The sequence below is a fragment of the Tamandua tetradactyla genome, chromosome 2 (assembly GCF_023851605.1).
Source record: "Tamandua tetradactyla isolate mTamTet1 chromosome 2, mTamTet1.pri, whole genome shotgun sequence".
Taxonomy (NCBI): Eukaryota; Metazoa; Chordata; class Mammalia; order Pilosa; family Myrmecophagidae; genus Tamandua; species Tamandua tetradactyla.
In genome coordinates, this window is record NC_135328.1 from 186,235,571 (window position 1) to 186,262,489 (window position 26,919).

The window sequence follows — 26,919 nt, forward strand, 5'->3', positions numbered from 1 at the left end:
TAAACAACCAATTCTGTACTCTCCTTACAGAAGTCATATTTACAGACTGAAATACCGCCACATAACAGAGGAGACACCACATATTAGTACAGTCCATGGAAAGGAGAAGAAAGAAGAAGCTGCTAAACTCCATTTCCTAAATGCTAAAAGCATAACAAATCAGGGAGGTAGGACCTTTTTAGACACCTAAGGAGGAAATGCAGCCCAGACATCCTCCAGGACACTATTTCACTCTGCTGATTTGTTTTTGGGTTGCTTAAATGATGCTAGCAGCCTCTGCAAAATTCTTCTATACCAGTAGCCTGGAAAACAAGCCCTCCCATAGTCACAGGCTCTTAGGATAAGCTACACAGCTTATATATAGGGCAGGAAACTCTGAAATGTCTATAGCATCTTCATAATAAGGTATTCAAAGCATCTTTATAATAAGGTACTCAAATTGGTTCATCTGTATCATTATATTCATCTTTAAAAATGTTTTTAAGAAAGAAACTTTAATTTTTCATTTACAGATATAACAAAGGTTAAAGGATATGTTCAAAAATCACCTATCAGGCCAAAGGGATAATATGGGGGGAAAAAAAAAACCAATGTTTTTCAAATCTGGACTTGGTACTCTTGCTCAACTTACCATGACAGCCCTGGTATCCTAGAAATTCACAAGCAACCAACCATGTCAGGCCCCACTAGACAACCCCTCATAAGACAGATCCCAGATCCCAAGTGTTTCAGAGCAACCTGGCGCACAGGCTGCAATTTAGTAACCTACAATAGAACTCACAATGTGCCAAATATAATGTTTCATAAAACTCCCAATTATGCAGCTTGGATGCAAGTAAGGAAACCTGTATAATCAGCACTGTGAAAACAGAGAAAAGGGAGTACATCACTTGAAAATATTGGGCTAAATAACTTTAATGGCTACTAGATGATAGAAAGGGAACTGCAATAAAAAAATCACCCTGAGCTCTTGTGCATTCTGATGCCACTAATCAGTTGACAGTACCAACCAGGTGGCCAGCCACTCTGGGCAACTTTAAGTATTAGAAGTTATGGGATCCATAAATAGATGTTTCCTTTTCTCAAAGAACCATTTATTGGGTAAGATAAATCAGTAAAAAAAAAAAAAAAAAAAGGGAGTTTAATGCTTAGAGAGCGTAAATTAGATAATAGGCTACAGGAAAAAAGAAAAAAGGACAACTGTAGATTATAGTATGCACAACTGTTAAAATTCACAGCATATTTGAGGTCACCTAGTCCAAAACACTGCAGAGCACTGGACTCCCCACCTGTAAAATAAGGTTATGGACTTTCTGAGAAAAGCAGACATTACTAAGCTAGTTATTAAATAATAGTGCAGATCATGTGCATCTGTTTTCCTAAAGTTATTCCACTTATTTCTCCAGGAAGAATATGGATAATACAGTAGAGTGGAAAGAACTTTGGTTGTAAAGTCAAGATGCCTAAATCCCAAAGTCTAATTTGAGACCCAACTTTGCCACCAACTAGCTCTGTGGGGTCCCAGACTTCCATGAAATGCTACTTTTTACCCTTTCTTAGGTCACAAATCCTAGTGAGAACTTAATGAAAACAGAGTATACTCTCCTTCGAAAAAAGGCAACTATATAAAACTTTTTTTTACAACTTGAGAGAGATCAAGGAACTACAGGTAAAGAACCCTTGAAATTATCTCTAAGCACGCTTCTGTATCACGGTCTGAAATCTGAATATAAGTGCTGAAAAGAATATAGTGTAAAGGAACGACCAATCAGCAAGAGCTAGGTCCTCTTCCTTTAATGCTGCTGTAAAATTCTATTCAAAGATTCCCCCCTCCCCCGCTCCAAAGGAGGAAAGCAGCCTAGACAACAGGAATCTCGCAGCAGGAACAACTGACTTTTAAAATAGCTATTTGAATTAAGTGCATTTAAAAGACCACACATGCTAGTTTGTCATTTCCTCTGTGTTTCACCACTGAAACTGTTTAGTAACATTTTATCAGATAAAAACTAAACAAAAACAAGAATGTCTGGAATTATGGGGTGACGGTTCCAAAGTGCAGCCCGAGGAAGAGGGGTGTGGGAGGGAGTGTAGAGAGGGTGCACTGGTCTGGAGGACCATGGACGTTTCCCCAGAATCAGAGCACTTCAGAGCCCATAGCCCATTCCTCCATATGCTGCTCTGCATGGCTGTTCATCTTTCGTCCTCCTACAAAGAACAGCGAAATGTAATCTAAGGTGATAAGAAAGAGTCTGCCCCTAAATAATTGTAGACAGAGACAGCCAAATGTGAAAGGTGTAGTTTCTGGCAGTCTAATAGGTACTCTGGCCAGCTGCTGACAAAAGGGGAAAAAGAAAAAAAAAAAAAAGCTCTTCTGTTTCCAACAGCCATTTCAAAGGAAACCCAGATTACAGTGCATGAGGTGTGGTCCTTAGGGCTTCTGCCTCTGCAGTGACAGGGTGACGCTGAAAAAGAATACCTGCTGTCTTGTACTTGGGGACGCCAACCCTCAGGTGAAGTGAAAGCCTGAGTCAGACTCAGGGTATTACTCCTGAAACAGGAACACAAGTCAGCCAGCAAAGAGTTATAACTGAGGAGAAAATTCTAGGCTGCTGAGGACAGAACAAGAAACCCTGTCTTAGAATTTTCCCCAGCTTCCCAAAACTCCTCTAGAAATCAACCTTTCCATAATTCCTTAGAAGCAATACTTCTCCCAAAAGCAAAGTTCCTCCTTCCATAAGGGACCCTCATTTCTGGGTCAGAGAAACTTAACTTGGACAGCCAGATTAAAGAATTCATTCGAAGATTAAGAAATTCATTACATGTGTATTTACTCCCTACCTATTGTATAACAGGCACTGACCCTGGGTGCCAGGAACACAGAACTCAGAGTCTAATGATAGAAAGCAGGAGAAGAAAAGAAATGGTACTATCTCCTCAGATTCAGAGATAATGAAGGTCATGGGGTCATCAAATTGCCAACTAAAGGTACATCTGACATCCAACTGTTCACTTTTCCAGATGAACCTGAAGACGAGAGATTCAGGGGTGTAAAAGGTAACTCTCCTCATATAAATACAACAATTTATCTTTGAGGCAAATCTGATACCCTGACAGCCAGTTGCCAATATTACCCCAAAGCAGCTGCTGACCCACGAAGGCAGCAAAAATTTCTCCAGTCACTTAAGAAGCCAGTTACAAAAGCAGGTGCCACGTCCATGGTCCTATTCAGGGAGCAAGGAAGATCATTTTCTCCATTGTCTCCCCTGGGCAGCAGTGTCTGATGGTGAGAGGGTTGAATTACACCTAGTCCCTCTGGTCTGCTAGAGAGAAAATGAGTTCACCATCTGAAAAAAGGGTTGTCCCCAGGGCCAAAACTGCCTCTGCAAGGCAGAGGAACAGAAGATAAAGGAAGTCAAACGTCATACTTAGAAGAAGAGTGCTGAAATAGAAAGACCAAGAGAGGCTTTAAAGGGAATTAAATTTGGGTCTGGAAACCAGGCTCCAAATCAGCTTACTCTCCTTGATCCTTTCTTTTTGGCTCTGTGGTCCATGGAGAAATGGATGAATCCTATGAGTCCTCTCCTCCCTACGGTGGTTACATAATACTGTAAGACCAAACAATGTTAGAAAGCACTCAGCAATAGGGAGGAAAGCCACAAATGTCTGCTCGGACAGTGAATCTGCACCTACATTACTTCACGTTCCAGCCCCACCTGAAACCAAGGTTCCCCTCTCAGTCTGTAAAATCACAAAATAACACCCAAAGCCTCACTGCTGGACATTCTGAGGACCTAAGAAAAAGATCAGAGACAAGAGTCACCTGTCACTGGAATGGGTTCATGGACCTCCAGCAACAAGATGGGAGGGAAAGAAATTTATTTCAACAAAAGCACACCGAAACAGCCACAAGCATCCAGATGTAGCAGAGATCAGCAGCTCCCCATCTCCTTTAAGAACAATCTTCCTCAATCAACCTTTCCAGGTCTCAGCAGAAACAGCTGTACCTCTAAACTAAAGAGAGGCACCTTCTGAGGAGAACCATATTTGGTTATTCCAACAAACCTGTGGGAAGAAAACTGCTCCCCGGCTCAATTCACCTGGGCCCCTCCACCAGCCAATCAAGTTTCCAAAACACAGACCACCAATTTCCAGTATCATTTATTTGTTGCTTCTGAGCAGACGAAGGAGACAAAATAAACATTTTTTAAAATCAGATCCCAGATACTAAAATTAGCATAATGGAATTTTCCTCTGAAACTGACTGGATTTAATATGACTGGGTTCATATTAAAAAAAAAAAAAAAGAAAGAAAGAAAGCCCAAGGTTGGGTGTGTGGTGGTGACTCTAGAATGGCAGGGTGTGGGTTCTGAGAAACTTATATTCGTGAATCTAAGGTAAAATTTAGTGAGAGAACATCACAATGATAAAGAGGTATTAAAAGTGCCTAGCAGGCACAACCTCGGTGAAAGTGTCTCCATCTGTTTAATGAGTAGTGGGGTACACAAGCATCAGCTATGGTATTATCTGTATTTATCTACATGCTTGAAATATTTATAATAAGATATTTTTAAAGTAACACAATGGATCAAGCGGTCTGTCAAATTTACAAGTATGCACGCCTTTTAGTTCAGCAATTCCACTTCTAAGAGAAACTGACAATATTGATTGACTTCAGGGATGAGAGTGATTTTTTTTCACTGTATTTAGTTCTGTACCTTTTGAATATTCAGTTACGTGAATGCATTATTTTAAAAGTCAAGAATTTGAAGTTATGAATCCTGGTCCCAGAACTTCAACTGGGGGCACATATACCCTCCTTCTCATGCAATCATTCATAAATTCAACAAGAATTTTTTTTTTTTGCCTATTCTGTGCCATATTTATAGGACATTAAGGAAAAGTTCAATCTCTTTCCTCAAGTAGCTTACAATCTAAGGGAGGGAGACAAACAAGTAAACCAACAATATAAGATAGTACAACTGATGCTGACAAAGGTACGTGAGCATAGAAAAGAGGAAGCACGAAGCCTATGGAAAGTTTCCCAGAGGAGATGATGCTTGAAATGGGACCTCAAGGGCCACAGAGAATTAGACTGATGGGAACAGGAGTGCTGGATACAGAGGAAACAAAGAGGAAATATGAGAGAACATGATGCATTTAAGGAGCTTAAAATAGTTTGGCATGGCTAGAGTGTAGGATACATTTGGGAAAATCATGTCAGGACATGAAGTCTTTGATACCATGCTAATAAAGAAGTCAGATTTCACCCTAAAGGCAATGGAAAGCCATTGAAAGGGTTTAAGCCTGGAAGTGGCATGATCAGATTTTACTTTTAGAAAGAGCACTGGCAGTACTGAAAAGAACAGGAGCAAGAGAGAAGGGGGGCTAGTTCGGATGCTATTACAGTAATATGTTGAAAAGTATAGAATCAAAACTAAGAAAGCAATATCAGTGATGGAAAGAAAGGAATGGAGATAAGATTTGTAGTAGAATACATAATATTTGATCACCATTTTATTTAAGCTGGGGTGGGTTGATGGTCCAAGAAATGGAAGATTCTCAGTGTGATTGGGTAGAAAATAGAACCTTAAATAAAGTTAGAAATAGGCGAGAGAAAAGCAGGTTTGCCAGGCTAAAGATGAAGGATTCTGTCTGGAAGAAGCTGAGTAAAAGATGCATATAGGATATCCAAAAGAAATCCCCTAAGTTTCAGAGACAAGTGTCTAGCGGTCAGGAGAGCAATCTAGCCCAGAGTCACCCAAGTACAGAATGATGATAATCCAAAGTGTTATTACTACTACACTGATGCACACCACATTTACTCCATAAATTATCAGATATTTTTAGACCCTATGCACAAAATACAGAAGAGGCAATGTGGGAGATTAAAAGCAAACAGTCCCACCCTTTAGGACCCTCCAATCTGGTAGAAGAAAATAATGAATACATACCAACTTGGTGTTAAAGCACAATATAAATGATGCAGAAAAAAGTGATCCTTGACATTTAGGAAAATAAGGTGATCAGAGAAGGGTTGCAAACAATGGGTAAAATTCTATATGGCAGACACAGTGAGGGAAGATATTCCAGGAAGAGACTCATTTGTTTTGTGAGGCAGCAGTTGGAGAGAATGCTAGAAAGGCAATGATGGAGGGCTCTAAATATCAGGCTGAGATGAATGAACCCTGACTCTCTTCTGAATGATGTTCTACAGTGCCAACTGCCTGCTGGATATTTCCACCTGAGAATGCCACCAGCAACTAGAACTCTAGTTATTAAAAGTGAATTCAGGGCGGGCCGCGGTGGCTCAGCGGGCAAAGTGCTTGCCTGCTATGCCGGAGGACCTCGGTTCGATTCCCGGCCCCAGCCCATGTAACAAAAACGGAGAAACAGAATACAATAAAACAAGAAAATGTTTAAAGATGTTTCCCTTTCTTCCTTCCTTCCTTCCTTCTATCCTTCCTTCCTTCTCTCTGTCTTTCCTTTAAAAAAAAAAAAAAAAAAAAAAAAGTGAATTCAACGCCCTGGGCCTACAGCCGTCCCGCAAACTCCAGAACATCGTGACCCTCTTGAAGGCCAAACCTGAGGACTATAGGCAGGTCGCCAAGGGCCTGCCCCGCCGCCTCGCCATCCCGGTGGCTGCCATGCACGGTGTGCATTACTGACCCACTGGGCACCCCGGTGACTGCCATGTGTGGTGTATATTACTGACCCACTGGGCACCCATCGGGGGTCACAGCAATGCTCCAGATGGGTTTTCTCCAAAGACCTTCCAGAGATCGGGCAGAACTTGTTTTAAGAACACTTGGTTCATTTGTGTAATCCACAAAAAGTTGTAAATTAGAGGTATATTATTTATTAGAGAGGACTTTATAGATGATTTTTAAAAAAACGATCTGACCTTGAAAATGGAATGAATGAATAAATACTGTGAAATGAAAAAAAAAAAAAGTGAATTCACTTAGCCTACCTATAAGGCATGCCTAAGAGTCACCTTCGGGGGACCTCTTTTGTTGCCCAGATGTGGCCTCTCTCTCTGTAAGCCCAACTCTGCAAGAGAAACCACTGCCCTCTTCCCTATATGACCTCCAGGGATGAAAACCTCCCTGGTGGCCTGGGAGATGACTCCCAGAGACGAGTTTGGCTCTGGAACCATGGGATCAACAATGCCATCCTGACCAAAAAGGGGAAAAGAAGTATAATAAATAAGGTAGCAGTGACTGAGAGAGTTCAAATAGAGTCAAGAGACTACTCTGGAGGTCATTCTTATGCAAGCTTCAGTTAGACATTGCTATTATCATGCTTGCCAAATAGCAACCAAGACCATCTGTTCTAGTTTGCTAACTGCCAGAATGCAATATACCAGGAATAGAACAGTTTTTAAAAGGGGAATTTAATAAGTTGCTAGTTTACAGTTCTAAGGCCAAGAAAATGTCCCAATTAAAACAAGTCTATAGAAATGTCCAATCTAAGGCATCCAGGGATAGATATCTTGGTTCAAGAAGGCCAATGAAGTTCCGGGTTTCTCTCTCAAGTGGAAGGGCACATGGCAAACACAGTCAGAGTTTCTCTCTCATCTGGAAAGGCACATGGTGAGTACAGTTAGGGTTTCTCTCTCATCTGGAAGGACCCATGGCAAACACGGCATCATCTGCTAGCTGCCTCTCCTGGCTTCCTGTTTCATGGAGGTCCCCAGGAGGCATTTTCCTTCTTCATTTCCAAAGGTCACTGGCTGGTGGATTCTGCTTCTCGTGACTATGTCGTTCTGCTCTCTCTGAATCTTTCACTTTCTCCAAAATGTTTTCTCTTTTATAGGATTCCAGTAAACTAATCAAGACCCACCCAGATGGGTGGAGACACACCTCCACCTCATTTTAACAACCACTCTTGATTAAATCACATCTCCAGGGAGATAATCTAATTACAGTTTCAAACATACAATACTGAGTAGGGAATAGAAGAAGCAGCTGCCTTTACAAAATGGGATTAGGATTAAAACATGGCTTTTCTAGGGTACATACATCATTTCAAACCAGCACATCATGCTTGGCAATTCTAAAGAATCCCAACAGCATTATATAAATTTTACAAAAGTTTCATGCACCTGGATAACTTTCCAGAAACCTACAACCTCCAGATGAATCCCTGGATCAGATAGGTCCTGAAATGCAGAGGGGCCAACCTTTCCAGAACATCAACTAGTTCTATGCCCCTATCCCATATTATCGACATCCCCTTCCAATATGAAAAATTGAGAATGGCCATGGCCCAAATACTTAAAGAGTGAGAGAAAATCAAAGGTGATGGTGGAGTTATACAGAGAAGGTCAGGTTTAACAAATGAGTATGAGTCCTAAATCTGTATATTGATATTCCTTTCAGACTGCAGTTCCTTAGAGCACCTAGAAATAAAAACCTAAGATTATGGAATTGTAACCCATACCAAACTCTAAAATCTGTTCTACAACTAATTGTTGCAGTGTACTCTGAAAATTATTGCTTTTTTGTATATATTGTATATATTGCTTTTCATTAAAAAAAGAGAAGAAAGATTATAATAGAGAAGATAGGATTTAACAAATGAATATTAACGCTGAATCAATATACTGATATTTCTTTTGGTCTCCAATGTCTTGGAGCAGCTAAAAGAAAAATGAAAAACTGTGGAACTGTAATCCATACCAAACTTTAAAATCTATCGTATAACTATTTGTTAAAATGTACTTGGAAATGTATTGACTTTTTGTATACGTTATTTCTCACAATTAAAAAAAAAAGCTAATGTGAAAAAAAAGTGAATTCAGAAAAAAAAGTGAATTCATATCTTTCCTTACAAAATCAATGCCTCTTTTTAATTAATGTCATTTCAATTAATGGCACCATCCTTCATTAAATTCTATGGTTCTTCCAAATGCTTCTCAGTCATCCTCTCCTTTGTATTCCAACGGCCACACTCTCCTTTTTAATTCTTATTACCTCTCATCTGGACTGCTAAAATAGCCTCAAAAACTGATTTCCCTCCTTTTCATTCAAAGCACACACTGCTATATCAATTTTCCTAAAACACAGCATTAATTAAATCATCCCCATACATAAAACTTCCAACAACAATACAAAAGGTATCAACAGATAAAAATGTCATATATATATATGAAATATAAGAATTCGACCACATGTACAACTTCTGCATAGAGTAGCATGGCAAAATGTATCTAAACTTTTAAAAATATGTAAAATTTTTGAGTCAGCAATCCCACTTTTAGGAAAACATAGTAAAGAAATAAGTGGTTAAGTGTGCAATAGTTGATATACAAGTATATTTATCTCGTTTAAAACATCAAACAGGGCCACGGTGGCCCAGCAGGCAGAGTTCTCACCTGCCATACCCAGAGACTTGGGTTTGTTTCCCGGTGCCTGTCCATGCAAAACAACAACAACAACAAAAAATCAAACAACACAAAATCAAATGATGCAAGTCCAACAATAGAGAACTGACTAACATGAAGTGCATCCATATAAGGGAACACTGACAGCAAGATAAATTATGATACTGATTTATATATTGTTAAGCTTTTCAGTATACAGAAATGAGAAAAGAAAATTACAAACAGTATGCTTTTGTAAACCATGTATTTATACATGAATATTTGCCAAAGAAAATGTCTGAAATAAAAAGAACAGAATAATGTTTACAATGGCTATCTATATATGGTGGGATTTTAGGTGACTTTCATTTTTGCTTATCAGTTCATAATTTTCCTACAATAAACACGGATAGTTTGCAAAATAAAAAGGGAAGGGGAGATTCTACCATGACTAATCACCAGAGAAACATAACCCTTTTAGTTTTTCCAAAAATCTTTTATCTGGAGATAAAAGAAACTTGACACACAATCCAACAATTCAAACAGTTGTTATGGCACCAAAGAACTAAGGAATAAGAAGGTACAATCTCGCCTCGTTGATTCATGTTTATATGAGGCAGAAAATAAAACAGATAACTGTAAAATAAAATAATAAGTGCTATTACAAAGAGATGCATAAAGTACCATGAGAATTCAGATAAGGGGGTAAGTTAAATTTTTCCTGATTGGGGTAGAAGGAAAAAATAGGGAAAACCATGAATTGCTAGCTCCTTTTCAGCTGTGACGAGAAATGACTTTACAGGATGAAAAGGAATTTGTTAGGCAGATCATGCAGACAGAACATCCCAGGCATACGAAATAACATAAACAAGGGATGAAACTGAAATTCATACCCATGCTAAGAAGTGTGAACTTAATGTTCAGGGGACAGTGAGTATTGAGGGTTTTAAAAAGAGATGTGGCCTGATAATGGTAGCAAGCCAAAGAAAATGAGGATCTAAAATAGAGCACTGGCAGTTGGTTTGATCAAGAAAGGAGGGATGTCAAGATGTTTCTGAGCTAGAACAAGCAGAACTTAGTGTCAAATCAAATATGGAGAATGAAGGAAGAACAAAAAAAAATTAATTTCCCACTTTGGGCAAGGAGGGTGGTATCATTATCTGAGATAGGGGTATATAAGAAGAGAAGCAAGTTTGGATTGGGGAAAGCTTGGTTGGGATATGTTACACATGGATGGGATATATTACACTTTTCCATTTTGAAGAAACTGTAGACTTCAAAATGGAAAAGGACAGTAGACATCTGGACACACAAGTGTGGACTCTAGGGAAAAGTTCACATTTAGAGATTTTGATCTGAGAGTCATCACTGTACTGTTACCTCTTGCACATTGCAACTTTCCTCACTGCAATATTGATATGCCATAAGTTAGAATGAGAAATTAAACGGGAATTTTTTTTTTAGTTTTGCAGAGGCCACAGATAACACACAAAGGCCAGCAGATGACACAGAAAAAGCTTAGAAACTCAGAAATGCATAAAATATATGAACTGTATTGTATAATACCAACATATTTTATCTTTTTTTTTTTTTTTTCATTTTTTTTTTATTAATTAAAAAAAGAATTAACAAAACAATTAGAAATCATTTCAATGTACATGTACAATCAGTAATTCTTAATAACATCACATAGTTGCATATTCATCATTTCTTAGTACATTTGCATCGATTTAGAAAAAGAAATAAAAAGACAACAGAATAAGAATTAAAACAATAATAGAAAGAAAAAAAAAACAAAAAAAACAAAAACAAAAAACCTATACCTCACATGCAGCTTCATTCAGTGTTTTAACATAATTGCATTACAATTGGGTAGTATTGTGCTGTCCATTTCTGAGTTTTTATATCCAGTCCCGTTGTACAGTCTGTATCCCTTCATCTCCAATTATCCCTTCTCCTTTTTTTTTTTTTTTTAATTAACAGAAAAAAAGAAATTAACCCAACATTTAGAGATCATACCATTCTACACATGCAATCATTAATTCTTAACATCATCACATAGCTGCATGATCATCATTTGTTAGTACATTTGCATTGGTTTAGAAGAACTAGCAACATAACCGAAAAAGATATAGAATGTTAATATAGAGAAAAAAATAAAAGTAATAATAGTAAAATCAAAACAAAACAACACAAAACAAAACAAAAACCTATAGCTCAGATGCAGCTTCATTCAGTGTTTTAACATGATTACTTTACAATTAGGTATTATTGTGCTGTCCATTTTTGAGTTTTTGTATCTAGTCCTGTTGCACAGTCTGTATCCCTTCAGCTTCAATTACCCATTGTCTTACCCTGTTTCTAACTCCTGCTGAACTCTGTTACCAATGACATATTTCAAGTTTATTCTCGAATGTCCGTTCACATCAGTGGGACCATACAGTATTTGTCCTTTAGTTTTTGGCTGGATTCACTCAGCATAATATTCTCTAGGACCATCCATGTTATTACATGGTTCATAAGTTTATCTTGTCTTAAAGCTGCATAATATTCCATCGTATGTATATACCACAGTTTGTTTAGCCACTCTTCTGTTGATGGAGATTTTGGCTGTTTCCATCTCTTTACAATTGTAAATAATGCTGCTATAAACATTGGTGTGCAAATGTCCGTTTGTGTCTTTGCCCTTAAGTCCTTTGAGTAGATACCTAGCAATGGTATTGCTGGGTCGTATGGCAATTCTATATTCAGCTTTTTGAGGAACCGCCAAACTGCCTTCCACAGTGGTTGCACCCTTTGACATTCCCACCAACAGTGGATAAGTGTGCCTCTTTCTCCGCATCCTCTCCAGCACTTGTCATTTTCTGTTTTGTTGATAATGGCCATTCTGGTGGGTGTGAGATGATATCTCATTGTGGTTTTGATTTGCATTTCTCTAATGGCCAGGGACATTGAGCATCTCTTCATGTGCCTCTTGGCCATCCATATTTCCTCTTCTGATAGGTGTCTGTTCAAGTCTTTTTCCCATTTTGTAATTGGGTTGGCTGTCTTTTTGTTGTTGAGATGAACAATCTCTTTATAAATTCTGGATACTAGACCTTTATCTGATATATCATTTCCAAATATTGTCTCCCATTGTGAAGGCTGTCTTTCTACTTTCTTGATGAAGTTCTTTGATGTGCAAAAGTGTTTAATTTTGAGGAGTTCCCATTTATTTATTTCCTTCTTCAGTGCTCTTGCTTTAGGTTTAAGGTCCATAAAACCGCCTCCAGTTGTAAGATCCATAAGATATCTCCCTACATTTTCCTCTAACTGTTTTATGGTCTTAGACCTAATGTTTAGATCTTTGATCCATTTTGAGTTAACTTTTGTATAGGGTGTGAGAGATGGGTCTTCTTTCATTCTTTTGCATATGGATATCCAGTTCTCTAGGCACCATTTATTGAAGAGACTGTTCTGTCCCAGGTGAGTCGGCTTGACTGCCTTATCAAAGATCAAATGTCCATAGATGAGAGGGTCTATATCTGAGCACTCTATTCGATTCCATTGGTCGATATATCTATCTTTATGCCAATACCATGCTGTTTTGACCACTGTGGCTTCATAATATGCCTTAAAGTCAGGCAGCGCGAGACCTCCAGCTTCGTTTTTTTTCCTCAAGATGTTTTTAGCAATTCGGGGCACCCTGCCCTTCCAGATAAATTTGCTTATTGGTTTTTCTATTTCTGAAAAATAAGTTGTTGGGATTTTGATTGGTATTGCATTGAATCTGTAAATCAATTTAGGTAGGATTGACATCTTAACTATATTTAGTCTTCCAATCCATGAACACGGTATGCCCTTCCATCTATTTAGGTCTTCTGTGATTTCTTTTAGCAGTTTTTTGTAGTTTTCTTTATATAGGTTTTTTGTCTCTTTAGTTAAATTTATTCCTAGGTATTTTATTCTTTTAGTTGCAATTGTGAATGGGATTCGTTTCTTGATTTCCCCCTCAGCTTGTTCCTTACTAGTGTATAGAAATGCTACAGATTTTTGAATGTTGATCTTGTAACCTGCTACTTTGCTGTACTCATTTATTAGCTCTAGTAGTTTTGTTGTGGATTTTTCCGGGTTTTCGACGTATAGTATCATATCGTCTGCAAACAGTGATATTTTTACTTCTTCCTTTCCAATTTTGATGCCTTGTATTTCTTTTTCTTGTCTAATTGCTCTGGCTAGAACCTCCAACACAATGTTGAATAATAGTGGTGATAGTGGACATCCTTGTCTTGTTCCTGATCTTAGGGGGAACGTTTTCAATTTTTCCCCATTGAGGATGATATTAGCTGTGGGTTTTTCATATATTCCCTCTATCATTTTAAGGAAGTTCCCTTGTATTCCTATCTTTTGAAGTGTTTTCAACAGGAAAGGATGTTGAATCTTTTCAAATGCCTTCTCTGCATCAATTGAGATGATCATGTGATTTTTCTGCTTTGATTTGTTGATATGGTGTATTACATTAATTGATTTTCTTATGTTGAACCATCCTTGCATACCTGGGATGAATCCTACTTGGTCATGATGTATAATTCTTTTAATGTGTTGTTGGATACGATTTGCTAGAATTTTATTGAGGATTTTTGCATCTGTATTCATTAGAGAGATTGGTCTGTAGTTTTCTTTTTTTGTAATATCTTTGCCTGGTTTTGGTATGAGGGTGATGTTGGCTTCATAGAATGAATTAGGTAGTTTTCCCTCCACTTCGATTTTTTTGAAGAGTTTGAAGAGAATTGGTACTAATTCTTTCTGGAACGTTTGGTAGAATTCACATGTGAAGCCATCTGGTCCTGGACTTTTCTTTTTAGGAAGCTTTTGAATGACTAATTCAATTTCTTTACTTGTGATTGGTTTGTTGAGGTCATCTATGTCTTCTTGAGTCAAAGTTGGTTGTTCATGTCTTTCCAGGAACCCGTCCATTTCCTCTAAATTGTTGTATTTATTAGCGTAAAGTTGTTCATAGTATCCTGTTATTACCTCCTTTATTTCTGTGAGGTCAGTAGTTATGTCTCCTCTTCCATTTCTGATCTTATTTATTTGCATCCTCTCTCTTCTTCTTTTTGTCAATCCTGCTAAGGGCCCATCAATCTTATTGATTTTCTCATAGAACCAACTTCTGGCCTTATTGATTTTCTCTATTGTTTTCATGTTTTCAATTTCATTTATTTGTGCTCTAATCTTTGTTATTTCTTTCCTTTTGCTTGCTTTGGGGTTAGCTTGCTGTTCTTTCTCCAGTTCTTCCAAATGGATAGTTAATTCCTGAATTTTTGCCTTTTCTTCTTTTCTGATATAGGCATTTAGAGCAATAAATTTCCCTCTTAGCACTGCCTTTGCTGCGTCCCATAAGTTTTGATATGTCGTGTTTTCATTTTCATTCGCCTCGAGGTATTTGCTAATTTCTCTTGCAATTTCTTCTTTGACCCAGTCGTTGTTTAGGAGTGTGTTGTTGAGCCTCCACGTATGTGTGAATTTTCTGGCACTCTGCCTATTATTGATTTCCAACATCATTCCTTTATGGTCCGAGAAAGTGTTGTGTAAGATTTCAATCTTTTTAAATTTGTTAAGACTTGCTTTGTGGCCCAGCATATGGTCTATCTTTGAGAATGATCCATGAGCACTTGAGAAAAAGGTGTATCCTGCTGTTGTGGGATGTAATGTCCTATAAATGTCTATTAAGTCTAGTTCATTTATAGTAATATTCAGATTCTCTATTTCTTTGTTGATCCTCTGTCTAGATGTTCTGTCCCTTGATGAGAGTGGTGAGTTGAAGTCTCCAACTATTATGGTATATGAGTCTATTTCCCTTTTCAGTGTTTGCAGTATATTCCTCACGTATTTTGGGGCATTCTGATTCGGTGCGTAAATATTTATGATTGTTATGTCTTCTTGTTTAATTGTTCCTTTTATTAGTATATAGTGTCCTTCTTTGTCTCTTTTAACTGTTTTACATTTGAAGTCTAATTTGTTGGATATTAGTATAGCCACTCCTGCTCTTTTCTGGTTGTTATTTGCATGAAATATCTTTTCCCAACCTTTCACTTTCAACCTATGTTTATCTTTGGGTCTAAGATGTGTTTCCTGTAGACAGCATATAGAAGGATCCTGTTTTTTAATCCATTCTGCCAATCTATGTCTTTTGATTGGGGAATTCAGTCCATTGACATTTAGTGTTATTACTGTTTGGATAATATTTTCCTCTAACATTTTGGCTTTTGTATTATATATATCATATCTGATTTTCCTTCTTTCTACACTTTTTTCCATATCTCTCTCTTCTGTCTTTTTGTATCTGACTCTAGTGCTCCCTTTAGTATTTCTTGCAGAGCTGGTCTCTTGGTCACAAATTCTTTCAGTGACTTTTTGTCTGAGAATGTTCTAATTTCTCCCTCATTTTTGAAGGATAATTTTGCTGGATATAGGAGTCTTGGTTGGCAGTTTTTCTCTTTTAGTATTTTAAATATATCATCCCACTGTCTTCTAGCTTCCATGGTTTCTGCTGAGAAATCTACACAAAGTCTTATTGGGTTTCCCTTGTATGTAATGGATTGTTTTTCTCTTGCTGCTTTCAAGATCTTCTCTTTCTCTTTGACCTCTGACATTCTAACTAGTAAGTGTCTTGGAGAACGCCTATTTGGGTCTAATCTCTTTGGGGTGCGCTGCACTTCTTGGATCTGTAATTTTAGGTCTTTCATAAGAGTTGGGAAATTTTCAGTGAAAATTTCTTCCATTAGTTTTTCTCCTCCTTTTCCCTTCTCTTCTCCTTCTGGGACACCCACAACACGTATATTTGTGCGGTTCATATTGTCCTTGAGTTCCCTGATACCCTGTTCAAATTTTTCCATTCTTTTCCCGATAGTTTCTGTTTCTTTTTGGGATTCAGATGTTCCATCCTCCAAATCACTAATTCTATCTTCTGTCTCTTTAAATCTATCATTGTAGCTATCCATTATTTTTTCTATGTTTGCTACTTTATCCTTCACTTCCATAAGTTCTGCGATTTGTTTTTTCAGTTTTTCTATTTCTTCTTTATGTTCAGCCCATGTCCTCTTCATGTCCTCCCTCAATTTATCGATTTCATTTTTGAAGAGGTTTTCCATTTCTGTTCGTATATTCAGGATTAGTTGTCTCAGCTCTTGTGTCTCATTTGAGCTATTGGTTTGTTCCTTTGACTGGGCCATATTCTCAATCTTTTGAGCGTGGACAGTTATCTTCTGCTGCTGGCGTCTGGGCATTTATTCAGATTTCTCTTGGTGTTGGACACAGCAAGGTTGTAATATTTTTCTGTGAAATCTCTGGGTTCTGTTTTTCTTATCCTGCCCAGTAGGTGGCGCTCGTGGCACACGTTTGTCTGCGGGTCCCACCAGTAGAAGGTGCTGTGGGACCTTAAACTTTGGAAAACTCTCGCCGTCCGGGGGGTTCACTAGCCGAAACGGCTTGAGCCGGCCCGGGGTCCGAACGCAGGGAGGGTTGCTGGTCGCCGCAGCCAGGGAAAGAGCCCGTCCGAATTTCCTAGTCGGCCCTGGGCAACAAGCGTGGCGGGAGGGCGCCAGCGGCAGCGGCCCGCCGAGAGAGTGCACGTTCCCCGGGAGTCACGGGTTTGGAAGGGGCCTCCCCCACTCGTCACCGTTCTCCGCGGCCTGGGGGTTTCCGATCCAATTCTCTCAGTTGGTCCGGGGGCTGCGCGTGGTGTGGGCGCCAGCCGTCTTTGTTTCAGGGGACCGCCTCTCCAATTCTCCCAGCCGGCCCGGGAAGGGGGAAGGGAGTAACTCCGGCCGCTTCCCGCCCCGCCCGGTAAGGCCCGCGCGCCTCGGCGATCTCACCCGAGCTGCTTCTCTCAGCCAGCCAGCCGTTCCAGGATGGGGTACGCTGTCTTTTTTATCTCTGTTGTGGCTTTGGGCGCTTTCTGTATCGTTTCTACTCCCCTAGTAGGTGTCCTGGAGAAGAAACTAAGATCCGCGCGTCTTACTAAGCCGCCATCTTCCAGGAAGTTCCCCCATATTTTATCTTTTAATAAGGTATTTTAAATACCACATAAAAGAAAAAGAAAAAATTCAGACTTCTTCTCTGGTACAAGAGGAGGGTAAAAATTTTTACATGAATTTTCCAGATTATGGGGGCACTGTGCCCCAACCCTTGCTAAGTAGAAGGGATAACTGTACACATAGATAAAGCTGATAAATGAAATCGCTGGCACCGGTAAATTCATCCAAGGAGAGCACACAGAATAAAGGGTTAAAAAGAGGTCACAGGTCAAAAGAGGCTTTTGACCTGTGAAAAGGTCAAAAGCCTGAGAACTGAAAATGGGCTACTGAATTCTGCACTTAGATCATCACAAGTGAGAGCAACATCAGTTAGGGTGGGCACAAAAGCCCACCTATTCCAGAAATTTAGTGGTAAAAAAAAAGTGACAGAGTCAGTGTGAAGGGACAAGCTTAAAGGATGTTTTCCTTAGGAAGGAGAAAACCTGAACACATTTACAAAGGGTCTCTGGGAAAGGAGACACTAAGAATACAAAATACTACATGCCAGAGGCCTGCCACTGAAATAGGAGGGAACACGGTGAAGACTGCAAATAAATTGAAAGGTAAAGGCGGGGAAAGTAAAAGTAAAAGGCTAACTGATTCACTGAGAGCTTATAAGATGGGAAGGAGTTGCAGCACATTTGAGGAGAGTGGTGAAAGTTTGGAACAGCTGCTGTAGGGAGAAGGAATGGAAGTCAACCAGAAGAGAGTAAAAAGATTTTAGGTCAGGGTTGAGAGTCAAGCTATGCTAGAGTTCATAAATCTCTAAAGGAGTCAGTCTGCAACATTATGCAGTAGCACTCAGTAGTTTGGTGGAGAAAATGGACACAGATCTAGCACTGGGGTTAAAGAAAACAAGTGTGGAAGAATGAGAGAGGGACTTGAGAATGCCAGTACAAATGTTGTTGCACAGGATGGGGGGGGGGGGGGTCACTGACACCATAAAAGGGCTGATGAGATTGGAAAATAAGAGAGATCAGGGTTCAAGGATGTAAAGGAGCAGAAGTGGAAGAAAGGAGCCTGGCCGGACTCTGGGATTTCTGGGAGTAGTAGAGCAATTCAAGTCACCTCAGATGCTCTTTCCCAAGAAACTGAGCCATCTTCAAGACCAAAATTGATGATTCCTGACTTCTAGGCTATGTCTAGCTAAACCAGGTCTTCAAAATAGGACTAACAACGTGTTTAGAGCTGCTGGCAGAGCAATGTCCTGAGAAAGAAGAATGCTAGGAGGCCCACAGTAGCATGGAGGTTGAGAGATCCTAACACATATCCCTGTTTGTCAGAATCAGATGCTTCTACCAAACACATGGAGGAAAATACCATGACAGGGAAAAATGTTCCACTTACTTTTTGAAGTGGAAATTCTGGAATTCTACCATGGTCCAGAGAAGACAGAAAGGAGTAAAGCCATCTATGCTTACTGCAGCGGAAAGAGACGAAATCTTGGAAGTAATGGGAAAGATGCTCTATCGAATGCATTAAAATTGAATCCATTAAATACATAATTTAAAAGCAGATGAGTATCTTAAATAAACTATTGCTGCAATATTTTGAGATCATACAGGCCTTACTCACTTAGATCTTAAATTCTACAAGACAGACAAAGTTATGTTAGCATTATGTACTTTGCATTTGCTCTCAATGCTATGACCGTGTTGTGTCACAGATGGCTGTTCTCTACCACCAAGTGTACATTGTTTCCTAGAAGTTAAAGTAGTCTTAGGAAAGTCTACATGAGGAGTTGAACTTTTCTGCTGGGTCTTGAAAGCAAAGTAAAATTTGGACGAGTAAATGCTTAATGGACATGGAAGGGAGGCGGTTTTTCCAAGGTAGGAAAATAATGTGAGCAACAAAATGATGGAAGGAATACATGAACCCAGTTTGGAGACTAGTTTGTAAACTATTCGAACTAGAGTTTAAGTAGGGTGGAAGAGTGGGGGAAGGAAAGACCAAAAAGGTAGAAGTATGGCTAGCCTCAAATCCCAGGCTCATTCTTTAGAATCTGGATCCTTCAGAGAACTGAATCTCAAACTTTGTTTAAATCAAGTTAGTGCATGGGCTAGGAGAGAAGGTAGGGAGTGGGAAGATTGTCAAATAAATGGCATGCAAAAGAACGGATTTTCTTAATTTTCCTTCTTTAGGGAGAAGCATAAAGGATTCTATTAACTCCATAAACACCGAGTAACCTTCTGAAGCTACAGTATCAGCTTCTGTACCACAATAATGGGTAACAAAGGACAGTGAATCCCTCAGAAGTAGTATTTCTGTTTGCAGGGGCATAGAAAGGAATATTATAGGGATTTATCAGGTGAACTCAACACTGGGATGAGACTTGGGTTTAACTTCATTTTACAATATATTCTAAAACAATAAGACTATTGAGTATGGGGACTGAGGTAGAATGTGTCACAATTCTCCTTATATTCACTGCTTTTTTCAATCCAGTTTGTTCCATTTACAGAATAGAACAGTTTCATAAGAGACGTTTCATTTAACAAAATGTAATGTATATTAGATTATGAAAAAAAAATGAATTGCTTGTGGTATCCTTTCTCTTCATCTGGTCCAGTTCTTGCTGCTCTTGGATCAAGAGTATTATTTTAATAACACTAAAGAATACATTGTTTTACATAAAATAATGTATAATAATATAACTAAAATAATACATTATTTTAATGGCTGCTGACAACAAACTATCCATCTCATCAGTCTGAGACAAAAACCCAGATGTTTTTACGCCATATGATCCTGATTGTTAAATGTGATTCTATCTGAATAAAAAAATGGGCTGTTGTATTAAAACAAATTTAGTAGATTGAAATGCTAGTGACCAATGAAAGGGAGGGGTAAGGGGTATAGTATGTACGAATTTTTTTCTGTTTTCTTTTTATTTCCTTTTCTGAATTGATGCAAATGTGCTAAGAAATGATCGTGATGATGAATATACAACTATGTGATGATATTGTGAGTTACTGATTATATAACAAGAACGGAATGATCATATGGTAAGAATGTGTTTGTATACGGTTATGTATCATAAATCAAAAAATTTTTTAAAAAATGGATTGTTTCAAAAAAAAATAGGACTGACACTTCAAAGGTTGTTAAAAGGGAAGAATTCCAATGAGGGAGTGGCAAGGAGCTCTTCTAAGCTTCTTCCTTTCTGAAATTTAAGATTTGATTTTGATCTCTGGGTACAGCAACAGTAAGTTTTCTTTTTATCAACTAGGAGATTAAGGGTCTTATCACATATGCAGAGTTACTGAAAATAAAAGTTTATGAAACTGTCTAATTACTAGTTTGGTAATTCCCTCACCTCAGGGATCTGGAACCAGCCGATGTAGGATAAGAGTCACTGTCCTTCTCAGGGCACTGGATCCTTCCTCCAGGGTTAAAGCAACCTTAGTAAAGGACAACAACTAGAGCATAATAATTATATTCAACAATGGAAGATGGTCTCTGCTCATAAGGTAAGTGACATCTAGGACAGAAGCAGGAAAATGAACTCACATCAGACAAAAACTGAATCTAGCCCTTGCCTCATAAAAAAAAGGAAAGCCCAAACAAGCAACTAACTCCCAAAAGATCTAGTCTCCCATTCAGCTGATTATCATAGTCTCATACACAAAGAAAAAGATGCAGATCCTCTCAGAGAGGCTACAAATAAACAAGAACATTGTCACCAAAAGGGGCTGTTGATTTATTTCATTGATTTATTGCCAAAGTCTCAACTTCCTTCAAATCTTCCTTCCAAAAGACAAAGAGTAAAATAATTCTGACCAATAATATCTTAGATTAAAATACATTGACAGAAAAAGTAGGAAATCAAGAGTTGGTGGCTATCTGGACAAACAGCTGGATTTTGGCCTTAACATCAGCCTGGTCTGCCAATCCATTTGGACTGAGATGGACCCTGCTGAGTGAGATGGAAAAAGTAGCTCCAAATGTTTGTTTATTGCAGCTGTGGTTCACCTTCACCAGGGTCACCACCTTCCTTTGCTCACAAACACTTAATTTTCCCTGCAAAGTAGGTCAGTGCCTTGTGGAACAAGCTAAAGGGGGAGCTGAGACTCAGCCTCTCTCTTCAGCAGACCTGCTGAGGCCCAAGATGTATTCTTGGATTACTCTTGATAGGAGACGTAATCAACAGTGTATCATGCCAAGAGTGCTCCAGGTGCTCCAGGCGGCAACCTGACTACTGCCACTCCTAGGTGGGAACTCAGAAAGCTGAGAAAGCAGAAGACACCTAGAATGTGGATCTGAGGTTCATGTGGGTCCAGAAACTACTTGTTCCATTCTGATGGCTAATGAGATGCCCCTAATCGTCCCTGAATGAAGGGAGCAAGAGGTGAACAATCAGAATGCTTAACTCTTCCCCACTGTCCCTATAGTCCCTTCTGTAGAATACCAAGCATTGCTCAACCATAAATGGAACTGCCTGAACTTCTCCCCACTCATACTCCCAAATATTTTCTTAGGACACCCAGAAATAGCCACTTGCTTGCTACCCATGAGCTAGAGGTACATTCTTAGCACGTAAGCTGTCATTTAAGCACACCCAATAAAGGGGTTAAACTTTTTAAACCGGGTACAACTTGTTCTTGGACCCAAATATTTTATTCATCCAGAATTCTCCCCCCTAAAATACCTCCTCCAACCCCTAGCTGGCTAGTTCACAGAGCACAGGATATTGCTTCAAAGTCAAGAAGAAGGGATATAGGGAGATGAGGAACAGAGGGCTGGCAATTTGAGGAATAGCTGCCAGAGGGTCAGCTGTCCAGCTGGCTCTGGAATCTGAAGACTTCCAAGCCTAACAACTGCCTTTCTCAGCAAGAATCAGAAGTATGTGAAGCAGCTGTGAAGGATAAAGGCTGCAGATCTCAGCTTCAGAAGCCAGTAGCAAACCACTTCCTTAGCCATTGTTCCCAACAAAGGGTAAACACAGTCAGAAAATTTCACCTTCAGACCAGATACCAGTCTAAGAAAGAAGACTAGGAAAAGGAGTTAGTTACCACTTTGGCAAACAGTGTGTATATCTCTTTCTGTGCCTCAAATTCTCTGGTTGTAAAACAAAAGGTTGATACTACCAACCTTTTTAAGCTCTGACTATAAAATTTCCAATATTTTCTAGCCCCATACACATCTCCTCCTCCTGCCCACCCTGCCACAGACTTCACCTCCCCAAATCCAAGGTACTTTAGAGTCAGAAACACAAATACTTGATTTCACGCCATTTAATATTATCCATTAGATTTAGTAATCTTTATAACTAGACTCTAAAATCTACAAAAGAAGGAACCACATCTTATCATTATTGTTGCTAATACAACATGCTTCCTATGAGCCAAGCACTGGTCGAAACACTTTATGTCTATTATTTCATTCAATCCCCATAAGCATTTTTTGATGCAGGTGCTATCAATAGAATCACTTTACATTTGAGAAAACTAAAGCACAGAAAGGTTTAAAATCTTGCCCAAATTCAGTTAGCAAATGGCAAACTGAGATTCAAACCCTGGCAGCCGAACTTGAGAGCCCTATACCCTACACTAGTGATTCCTGGACCAGCAGCATCCACATTACCTAGAAACTTGTTAGAAATACAAATTCTCAAGCCCTATCTCAATCTACTGACTCAGAAATTAGGGGTGCAGCTTTTAACATAACATCTTAAAAAAAAAAAAAAACTAAAAACAATCTGTTTTAACAAGCCCTTCCAGGTGATTCTGATGCAAACTAAAGTTTGAGAATCATTGCTTTACAACATATTCACGAGCTATGCTGCTTCTGCTTCTCTTTATTTGAACATTCAAGACATAGAGGGGCCCAAGAGGAACTTAATAGTGTAAAAATAACCTGAACAACTGATTTTGGCCTAATGGATAAGAGTGCAAATACAGATTCCACAGTCAGACGGCCTACCCATGTGAAACCTAGCTCTGCTGCTTACCAGCTGTGTGGCCTTGTCACTTAGCCTTTCTGTTCTTCAGTTTCATCAAGCGTAAAACAAAGATAAAAATAGTACCTACCTTACATAGTAGCTGTGAGGACTAAATGAGTTACTATCATGTAAAGTATTTATAACAGTGCATGGCACTTAGTAAGTACCACTTAAGTGTCACCTCTTATTAACTATATGGTCTTTGATCCATTTTACAATAAAATTCAACAGATGTCCATTAGACATTTATGGCCCAGGCATTGTGCTAAGCACATGCATTCATCAGCATATCCATCACTCATCTTCAACCTTTCAACAAATGTGTCCTGATGCCATAGCATATGTAATATTCTGGGCTAAGAAATACATGAGACAAAACTCCAATAAGGCATTAACCTTTTCTTTTAGGACAGTACAAAGTAGTGAGTTAGATATGACATTTACACAAGAAACTATACTACACAGTAGTAAGTGATAAGAATCATAAGACAGCATTGTTCGGTGTTAAGTGCATAGGGTTTGTAGTCATAAGATTTAGATTCAATTCCAGTTGTGTAACTTTAGGCAAGACACCTGACCTTGGGCTTCAGTTTCCTCAGCTATAGAACAGGAATGAGAAACTATCTTGAGGCTCAAAAAAGCTAACATATGTGAAAGCATTTTATAAAAAGCTGTGTGAATACAGTCAATTATTATTACTGGTATTTTAAGCGGACGTCTTTTAACAATCTTATTTGCGCTCAGGAAGATAGAACATTTACCTGAGGTGATCAGGAAAGGCTCCACGAAGAAAGTAACATTTGAGATGGAAATGGAAGAAGAAATGAGATGTAGAAATGAAGGGGGTGGGGCCAAGCCAGGTAGAGGAAACAGCATCAACAAAGGCACAGAGGCAGGAAAGCACAGAGAACGCAGAGCAAGACATTAGCTGCAACGTCAATTATGGGAATAATATTTAAAAGATAGGGAAAAATCTAGGTTTTTCCCCCGGTATTAAAATCTTGGGTGATTTAAGTGGGAGTAAATGATAAAATGGTTGAAATTAGTTTTAGGATTTATTTGTGAATTTGAAGTATTCAGCACACCCTGTGCTCCATTTTCATGGGATGATGAAGAGCCAGCTATATCATATGGTACATGGAATACCTATAATTACGTAGTTTGTACAAGGGCCAATTTGAAAATGATACTGTTATTCTTCATCAAAGCTTCTCATTAGGAATTCAAGAGAGAGAGAAAAAGAGAGAGACAGCTCATAAAGATTGTTTTAGCCTTTAGGAACTTTCAATATTATTAAAATAAGAGAAAGCTATGACTCCATAATGAAGTAGAAAGAGTTCAACCCTCTCAGCCACTTTTCCAAGTGTTTCTTGGTACCACTATTCAAATACAATATGAGGTACACTCATCTTTTTTACTTTGTTTTGTCATTTTTCCTCATTGTTTTTGAACAATAAAGTATTTCAGCAAAATCCTAACATAAAATAGGTAACATAATATAGTACAGTACAAATTCGTTGATACAGAAATTGAGGCTTCTAATAGACTGTTTCAAACTTTTAAAGCTTTATATGCTGATGGTAGTTGAATAAAATGATGTATTTTTTTTTTCTTACATGGGCAGGCACCAGGAATCAAACCCAGGTCCTCTGGCATGGCAGGCAAGCATTCTTGCCTGCTGAGCCACCGTGGCCCACCCAAAATAATGTACTTTTAATCTAGGTATGCTTGCTTGCCAAAGAGCACGTAGAAGTAAGAAAAATAAATTTAACAAACTCTGAAAACCATCCATTTGTAATCAAAAGGGAATAAATATATTTATATTTTAAATCTAATCATCAGTTGCATAAAGAAAAAGGTGAACTTCTCAAGGAACAAGTAAAAGTTAAAGTTCAAAATTCAAAACTGAACACTTGTGCTTTTCTTTACTGTGCTGTCATACAAGTGCCCCCTGCTGTCGCTCATATTTAATCTGTTTCTCTAAAACAGATTCATTTTAGACACTCTCCTGTATTGACTTTAACAAAGCACAAACATAATTCTTTAGTCATACGTACTTACACAATCATAAAGACTATAGTAAATGTGATCTTTTTTAATTTAATCTAGAATCACTTCACTCACACTTTGCTGACAGCATAAAATTGTCCTAAACAACTTTTGAAAGAAAACTGGTACCTAGGTAACAGAAGTACAGAAGCAAGGAATGTAAGTATAGGCCAATTTGGGTTGGGGGAGCATAGGGAGGGGATATGTCCCTGTATCCATGGCATAACTAGGGAAAAAACCTCAATGACACAGGAGTCCTTTCTTAAGCACAGAGAGGAGATTGGGGACAAATCAACATAAGCCACCTTTTACCCCTGTAAATAAAACAGGAGAGCCACAGATAGGGATTCAGGAGTTCGGAGAGGCTGCCTCTCCTTATCCTCTACCTTGTATGTCCAGCATAAGCATTGGGCACACAAGCCTGGGCTCTTGGACCTTTCCAAATCTAACTTAGGTCTGAGAAGTTATAACTGGATAGTACTCTCTTTAGAACTTTGAGAGAACTTTTGGGAGCCATTCTAAGCTGCCGAGATCCTCTGACTAATGTTTTTAGGCTTCAATCTCCTTGAACACCCCTCCCACCATCATGGGACCCCCTGTTGCCAATATATGCAATATATGCAACCTGGTATAGGTCAGGGTTCAGAGGAACCCAGAGGAGAATATGTAGCTTTCAAACTGTGTCAGTTATCCATAATGAAAATATATATACATATAATCTCCTGGCAAGTCAGGCTGGCACACAACTAGCTACTCACTGTTCTCATTACCTTATAGTTATATAGCAAATCATCCTCAATCCCAGTCCAACCACAGCAAAATGAATCAAGAGTTTAGATATGTGGGGACAACCAAATCAACAGGCCAAGCCCTCAATCTTGGGGTTCACCCCTATAAAACTTATCCCTGGAAAGGACAGGCTAAGCCTATTTAAAATTAGGCCTAAGAGTCACCCCTCAGAGAACGTCTTTTGTTGCTCAGATGTGGCCTCTCTCTCTGGCCTATACTTACATTCCTTGCTTCTGTACCGACATGGCAAGTGAACTCACTGCCCTCCCCACCCCCAATGTGGGAGATGACTCCCAGGGGTGTAAATTTCCCTGGCAACATGGGACAGAAATCCCGGGACGAGCCAGGAACTGGCATCAAGGGATTGAGAAAACCTTCTCGATCAAAAAAGGGGAAGAGAGAAATGAGAAAAAATAAAGTCTCAGAGGCGAAGAGATTTCAGAGTCGAGAGGTTTACCTGGAGTTTACTCTTATGCATTATATAGATATCCCCTTTTTAGTTTATGGTACATTGGAGAGGCTAGAGGGAAGTAACTGAAACTGTAGAGCTGTGTTCCAGTATCCTTGTTTCTTGAAGATGATTGTATAATGATGTAGCTTTTACAATGTGACTGTGTGTCCTTTATCTAGGGTATGGACAGATGAGTTAAAATATAGATTAAACAATAAACAAATAACGGGGAACAAAGGCTAAAATAAATTGAGCAGATTGAAATACT

General features: G+C 38.8%; 1 protein-coding gene and 1 pseudogene across 11 annotated transcripts in view; one reads left to right on the forward strand and one right to left on the reverse strand.

Moving 5' to 3' along the window:
- Positions 1-26,919, reverse strand: part of MACF1 (microtubule actin crosslinking factor 1) — a 379,780-nt gene that overhangs the window by 310,538 nt on the left and 42,323 nt on the right. The window lies entirely within an intron of this gene.
- Positions 2,117-18,926, forward strand: LOC143654841 (coiled-coil-helix-coiled-coil-helix domain-containing protein 7 pseudogene; annotated as a pseudogene).